This window comes from Trichechus manatus, unplaced genomic scaffold (genome assembly GCF_000243295.1).
Source record: "Trichechus manatus latirostris isolate Lorelei unplaced genomic scaffold, TriManLat1.0 scaffold00008, whole genome shotgun sequence".
Classification (NCBI taxonomy): Eukaryota; Metazoa; Chordata; class Mammalia; order Sirenia; family Trichechidae; genus Trichechus; species Trichechus manatus.
Window position 1 is genome coordinate 12,240,743 of NW_004443944.1, and position 8,452 is coordinate 12,249,194.

Consider the following 8,452-nt stretch of genomic DNA (forward strand, 5'->3'; position numbering starts at 1 on the left):
AGGGATCAGTCCCTGGAGAAGGACATCATGCTTGGTAAAACAGAGGGTCAGCAAAAAAGAGGAAGACCCTCAATGAGATGGACTGACACAGTGGCTGCAACGATGAGCTCAAGCATAGCAACAACTGTGAGGATGGCACAGGACTGGGCAGTGTTTCGTTCTGCTGAGTGTAGAACTGAGTCAGAACTGACTCCACGGCACCTGACAACAACAACAATCACAGAAACCTGTAAGTGTGACCTTACATGGCATAAAAGGACTTTGCAGATGTGATGAAGTTAAGGATGTTAAGATGGGGAGATCATCCTGGACTATTTAGATACAATCACAAGTGTCCTTATAAGAGAGAAGCACAGGGAGATTCGACACACAGAGAAGACTAGAAGGCAATGGTCTCGAAGTCAGGGATGGGAGTGATGCAGCCACAAGCCAAGAATGCTGACAGCCACTAGAAGCTGGAAGAGACAAGGAATGGATTCTCCCCTAGAACTCTGGAAGGAGTGCAGCCCAGCTAACACCTGATTTCGGCCCAGTGATACTGATTTCTGACTTTTAGCCTCCAGAACAGGAACAGAATAAATTTCTGTTGTTTTAAGCCCAAAACACTCTATTTTTATTCAAACTAATTTGAGTTGGGTTTATGTCACTTGCAACCAAAAGATAAACTCATTCAATATTCAATTATTTCTTATAAGAAAATCCTTTCTTCATTCCAGTTTCTGCTCAAACTACTCTTTCTTTATATCTGGATTTTTTTTTAAAGAATGCATTACACAAGTTCATAACCTCTTATCGGAAACTCTGAGGGCCAGAAGGTTTCAGAACTCAGGCTTTAAAAAGGTAAGCTATGTTAGACTGTATTATTATTAAAAATAGTTGCTATTCTTGCCTGGGTTGGCCCTCCCTGAGGGAGGATTATGTATCTCCATTGTATTGAGCACAGATGGCCACATGACTTGCCATGTCCAATGAAAGGTGAACAACAGTGATGTCTGTCACTGCCAAGAAGCTTTGAGAACCATCAAGTGGTTCCACCATGTTCTTGCTTCCCTCTGCTATAGGACTGCAGTATCCCAAGTAATGGTTGCTTCTTCAGCCTGAATCCCACATGAAGATGACAGGAAGCAGAGCCCTGACCCACAACGGGCATGTAACACTGCGTAAGCCACTGCTGTCTAGGGCTTGTTTGTTACTACAACATACACTATACTATCCTGACTTATACTGTGGCATCTACTGCATATTATACAACACCTGAGGGTGTCCAAGTCAGTACCGTAAGGTCAATCACATTAATACTTCACGGGAAAAATATGTAAATATTCACACTAAAGGGGATGAATTAAAATATGTAAATCACCTCACTTTACTTCAGAGCTTTTAGAAGTTTGGGATTGGAGGGTTTGGGGCTATATATGTCCTATCATGTCTTTACCCATTCCTCTACCATTTGCAATCTCTCTTCTACCTCCACTACTGAAACTACTCTGTCACAACCACTGAATTTCTTACCGCACAATTCCTTCAGCCTTGTTTTAGTTCCAATCCTCCCTAAACTACCATTAACATTTAATGCTGAGATCCATAACTTCTTCCAAACTTTTCCCTCCTCTGACTTCAAAGACCCCATGTGATCCATATTGTCTGCCTTGTGTACTCCTTTCTTCATCTATTTTCCTACCTGGTTCCTCTTTTCCGCTCACTAACTAAACATATTCATTACTGCCAAGTCCATCCTCAATTCTTTTCTAGTCTCTTCTCCTCCAATTGCTTTGCCCCCAGGCAATCTCTTCCATCCTCCACGACTTCAACTCTCACCTCTACACGGATAGCTTCCAAATTGGTATTTCCAGATCTAATCAATAGCTCCAGACATGACCCCCCTCCTGAGTTCCACTTCATACACAGATAAGGGTAATTAATGTTCTTTCTATGCTGGCATATAAATAAACCAATATGTGTCTCTTGAGCACCAGGCAGCTAACAGTGCATGATGCCAGTGAGTCTCATTAGAATCGAAAATCTCCTAGGATGATGAGTTTGAATCTTAGAGGAAGTGACTGGAAACAGCACATTCAATATTATCATGTAAATTCTATATTTTTTTAAAAAGCGAGGTTTTTAATTTTGCTTAGTTTCACTACAAATTACAGAAAGTAAAACATAATAACATCTTCCTGCTTATTTCTTAGTTTGGGATCTCCCTGAAATACAAGAATTAAAGGGCAAGTGGTTTATTTTATGTGATCCCTGGGAACACCAGCAGGGGGCTGGGGAAGTAAGACAGGAAAGGGAAGGCAGCCAACACAGAGTGTGTTATCAAAGCAGTTACCATTGTGGGTAATGGAGCACAATCCCTCCCAATGCTAAACATACCTCGGCATTGTCCCACCTGAGGGGTGAGAGGGCACTGTTATTTATACGTCAGTGATTCCCACTGGTCATTGGTTAAGGGTTAATCCCCAGGAATGTTAATTTCCCACCATTTCTGGTTTGCTTTGCAGGTGGCCAAGTAGGCTTCAACAGCAAGAGAAAGTCCCTTAGCAAAGAAATGCCAGCCCTGGTGAGTGGAAGTTGGGCCAGTGTGTACTGAGGTAATAAGGCAAAGGGACAGGGTTGGACACTAAGGGCATCTGCTACAGCTTGTAAGACTTAGTAGCAAGGAATATTACTCAGCCATAAAGAGAAATGAGGTCCTAATACAGGCTACAACATGGATGAATCCAGAGATTAATATGCGGAGTGAAATAAGTCAGTCACAAAGTGACAAATATTCTATGATTCGACTTACATGAAATATCTAGGATAGGCAAGTGTATAGAAGCCAATGTTCATTAGTGGTTGCCAGGAGTGGGCAGGAGGGAGGTAAAAAGGGGGACTCACTGCTTAGGGGGCACTGCACTTCTGTTAAGGGTGATGGAAAAATCTGGAAATGGATAATGGTAATGGTTGAACAACATGAGAAACATAACTAATGTCACTGAATTGTACACTTGAAGAATGTTGAAATGGCAAATGATTTGTTGCATATATATTTACCACAAATGAAAAAAAAAAGACCTAGTGGTGATTTGCCACACTATCTTGCCTGTCCAAAATCCAAACCCTCTTTTATAAGCTTGGATAGTTGGATAATTTCATACTTATGAGTCTTGATGAGAGGTAGAAACCACCTACAACTATAAAAGCTAAAACTCAGTTGCTTACACTCCCAGCCTCCCTTGCAGCTAGGGTGCAGGCACATGATCCATCTCCAGCCAATCAGGTGCACTCATGCCAGACTGAAGGTAGTAAACTTCTGACACTCAGTAGCAAGAATCTTTTCTGACAAGGTTATCTGGATTGCAGTATGTGCTCAATAAATGTTAGCTGTAATTATGATTGAAAATAATAATTCCAGCTTTTTGTAAATATTTAAAATATGGAACCCCTCCCTTTAACAGAAAAATCTTATGCCCTCCAAAAACGTTGCTTGACAGTCAAAAGAAATTAAGTATCACTGTGGAAAATACATCAAAGCAATGGAATAAAGCATTACATTGTGGTCAAAACAAGCACGGCCCAATCTGGGTATTAATAACCACAGGGTATTGATATGCCTACCTTCTGACACTTTCCCCAATGAAAAATAAGCACTTTTAAGAGATAATTTATTACTACGGCTAGAACGTCTAATTGAGCTTCAGCCGTGTGCCAGACCCACTGGATGGTAGGGATAATGAGATGAAAAATAAATTCCACCCTTCAGTAGAATGCCGATTAGGTGAGGAGATGCACTGGTAGAATAATAATTACAAATGTATTATGACAAAAATATATCTGGAGGACAATGAGAATGTCAAGGTGGGGCTCCTGATCAGCCTGAGGCACCTAATTAAGCAATTTAAAAGAAAAGCTACCGTGGACTTGATTCTGACTCATGGTGACCCCACATGTTGCAGAACAGAGGTTGCACTCCAAAGGGTTTTCAAGGCTGTAATCTTTTGGAAGCAGATTGCCAAGCCTTTCCTCTGAGGCACCTCTGGGTGGGTTCAAACCACCATCCTTTTGGTTAGTAGTCAGTTACTTAACTGTTTACACCACCTGACCCGAAACTTGTTGCCAATGAGTCGACTGTGACTCATAGCAACCCTATAGAGCAGGGGAGAACTGCCCCATAGGATTTCTAAGAAGCGGCTGGTGGATTTGAACTGCTGACCTTTTGTTAGCAGCTATACTCTTAACCACTGTGCAACCAGGGCCAGGGACTCCTAATTAAGTTTCTTGCTATTGTTGTTTGCTACCCACCCCCAAGCAAGAACAATAAACGCTTATGCTGTAAGTCTCTGGGGTTTTGTAGCTATTTGTTATGCGGCAATAGCTAAATGTTGCTGCTGTTGTGTGCTGTCCAGTCAATTTCGACTCATAGCAGCCCCGTTTGACAGAGGAGAACGGCCCCATAGGGTTTTCTAGGCCGTAATCTTTACGGAATCAGATCGCTACGTCTTTTCAAACCACTGACCTTTCGATTAGTAGCTGGGCACTTAACCATTGCACCACACCAAAAACCAAACCAAGCCCACCGCTGTTGAGTGAATTCCGACTCATAGTGACCCTGCAGGGTATCTGAGGCTGTAAATCTCTACAGAAGCAGACTGCCACATCTTTCTCCCACAGTGGTTTCGAACCGCTGACCTTTCAGTTAGCAGTCAATTGCTTTAACCACTGTGCCACCAGGGCTCCTAATTAAGGTCCTTACCAGTTGCTTAATCTGCATCTTAAAATGCAAGTAAGATTTAGCCAGAAAGAGAGAGGACAGAAACGTATTCCAAGAAGAGGGAACAGCATGAGCAAAGACAAGGAGACCGAGGAGTCTGAGAAAGTTGGGTATGGCCAGAGCATAAGTGAGTGGCACACTCGTTTCTTAGCGCTTCCATAACCATGCACCACAAAGTGGGTGGCTCATAAAGACAGAAATTTATTGTTTCAACGTTCCAGAGGCTAGCCTGAATTCAAGGTGTCAGAAGGGCCTTGTCCTCTTCAGAGGCTCTAGGGGAAGATCCTTTCTTGCCTCTCTCAGCTTCCGGTAGCCCCATGTGTTCCTTGGCTTGTGCTACATCTTCCCATGACCATCTTCCCTCTGTTCCTCTGTATCTCTTCTCCTTTATAAGGACACCAGTTATATAAGGTTAGCACCCACCCTACTCCATTATGACCTCATGTTAACTGGTAACATCTTCAAAGACCCTATTTCCAAACAAGGTCGCATTCACAGGTACCAGAGGCTAGGACTTCCACAGAAATTTGAGAGGGACACGATTCAATCCATAACAAGTGGGGAAGCATGCAGAAAATCCCAGTTGACCCCTGAATCCATTCCATGGTAAACAAATCCTACCAAGGCTTTCTTTTTCTAGAAATGTAAGAAAGGAAAGAGGAAGGAGGGAGGGAGAAAGGAAGGAAGGGAGGGAGGGAAAAAGGAAGGAAAGAAGGAAAGGGAGGGAGGGAAGACAAAGGAAGAAGGGAGGAAGGGAAAGAAAGGAGGGAGGGAGGGGGGAGAAGGGGAGGAGGGAAGAAGAGAGGGAGAGAAGGAGAGAGGGAGGGAGGAATGGAGGAAAGAAGGAAGCAAGGAAACAAGGAGTGAATTGCAGAGAAAGGATCAAGGCTGTTGCTTGCTGTCCTCTTTAGAACAAACATTATCAAATACTAAAAACTGCTTCTGAATCAGCATGTGAGCACATTTCTGTGACTTACCATCTTAGAGAAAGCACAGCTGAACTAACGGATCTCATTCATCAAGAAGTGGAGTAAAGTTTGTTGGGAGTGTTTTTTTCTTTTTCTTTTTCTTTAAGAAGGGTTTTTAATTATAATTTATTTTTAAGGAAAATCAACATATAACTGTGTGGATTCCCAAATTATTCTTCAAATAAATCAATTTCTTCACAAACAGAAATGATCATAATTAGAAACACAGAAACATCAGTCAAGATGACTTTAGCGTTTCTAAGAAAAGAGTTTACATCCTGGAGAAGAAATACTGAAACTCCCACCTGGAATCATATTTTCTGCTAGTACATATTTAAGTGCTTGTTGTTAGTAAAGGTGTTAGGTGACAATTTCTGTATTCTAGATGTGTACTCCTTGCGTATTAATTGGAAGCATGGCTGGCCTCATTACTTCAAAAAATATACAATTTTTGCTTTTTAAAATTTGACCTTTATGCAATTTCATCAGCAATTTTATTTGGTCTTCACAGATGTTACCAATATAAGAAATGCCAATTATTCATTTCTCTTTTAAATTCAAATCAAATCAACAAGCCTTACTGAATACTGGTTACTAGCACAACACTTGGTACTGAGAAAACTAAATTTTCCTCTTGTCTTTCTGTGTTTGCTACTTTTTTAGCTATGAAATCCACCTGGGAGCCAAAAAAAAAAAAAAGGAATGCTATCCAATTTCTTGTGATTTAGAGTAGGTAAATAATGAACTTGTTTTTTTTTTTTTAACTCTGAAAGGCACAGTAGTGGTCAGCAAAATAGATCATACATTGGACTTTAAGTGTTATTGAGCCCAATCTGTTTTGGAAGTTACTTAGAATCATTAGGTTTAAAATAAAATTTTCCCAAACCATTCAACAAAAAAACAAACCAAACCTGTTGCCATCAAATTGATTTTGACTCACAGGGTAGAACTGTTCCATAGGGTTTCCAAGGCTGTGATCTTTATGGAAGCAGACTGCCACATCTTCCTCCCGCATAGCAGCTGGTGGGTTCAAATCACCGGCCTTTCAGTGAGCAGCAGAGCACTCAACCACCATGCTACCAGGGCTCCTAAACTATTCGAACCAAACCCAAACCAAACCCACCACTGTCAAGCAGATTCCGACTCATAGCAACCCCATAGGGTTTCCAAGCCTGTAAATCTCTACAGAAGCAGACTGCCACATCTTTTTCCAGAGGAGCCACTGGTGGTTTCAAACCGCTGACCTTCGGTTAGCAGTCAATCGCTTTAACCACTGCGCCACCAGGGCTCCTTTAACTACTCAAGCCTCCCCCAAAAAGTGGAGTGGGTATCTCTATAATTGCCCTTGTTCTGCACCTGAACTTAATAGAATCAGTTTTCTCCTTCCAGGGACAATTCATCTGGAGGAAAGTCTAATTTAAACTCCTATGTAATTCTGGATTTGTTTGCAAGGGGGAAACCCAGATGTTAAGGCACTGAAGAGTTTCATAGGGGTGATGTGAAATGGATGATCCAGATGTTGAACACACAATCTATGTTATTTCTACTCTAGGGACCAATCCTAAGAACCATCAGAAACTTGGGATTATCTTTGGTTTATTATAGTGGGAAGCAGTAGATAAAACGTGGAGATTATCGGGCCTAGGAACTCCAGGGAATGAATCACCTTCAGAAGAGGTTGGGTGAATTCCATTTTCCTAGCAGGCATTTTACAAGGTGCTCTAAATTTAAGGTGTACTGGTTAGCCAGGTACAAAATGCAAAGCACAGTAAAATGGCAACCTGCACATTTAGTTGGGTGGTAAAATCAGCATATAAAGTAAAAATTACAAATTGTCGAAATTATCCTTAAAATCCCCTGAGGACAATATCGTGTCTATACCTACATGCCATCTATGCCATCTTCCAATAAGAACAGAGCACATAATTTTTCTTACAATACTGAAACAGATGATTGTCTTTTTGATTCACACAATAGATAACTTACACTTGAGGGTCATGTTATATGACCAATATGCCTCTTTAAATACTAGAATCTCAGCCAACAGGGTGAGCTGCTCACTGAGTGAAATGCACAAAGATCAATCGGGTTGTTGTTGTTGTTGTTGTTGTGTGGTGTCGAGTCAATTCCGACTCACATCAACCCTATAGGACAGAGTAGAACTGCCCCATAGGGCTTCCTAGGCTGTAATCTTTATGGGAGCAAATCATCAGGTCTTTTCTTCCGCTGAGAGGGTGGATTTGAACTACCGTCCTTTTGGTTAGCAGCTGAGCACTTAACTACTGCACCACCAGGACTCCTTGAGGCCAACTGAAGGAACAGCAAATTCCCTTTTCCCATCTCATGCTCACTATGGAGCACAGAGTGGTAAGTAGACTGGTACATTTGTTCATCAGTTTTTTTTAGATTGTTTTTCTCTTGCTCTGCTTTGTATAACTGTAACTGATATATGTTAAAAAGCATATGTGATGGACTCCACAAGCCCCTATATCTTACACAGCTAAGAGATTAGAAGAACACACAAAGTTCACTAGCACCGTGTCTTAGTTATCTAGTGCTGCTATAACAGAAATACCACAAGTGGATGGCTTTAACAAACAGAAATTTATTCTCTCAGAGTTTAGGAGGCCAGAAGTCCAAATTCAGGGTGCCAGCTTCAGGAGAAGGTTTTCTGTCTTTGTTAACTCTGGGGGAAGGTCCTTGTCATCAATATTCCCCTCGTCTAAGA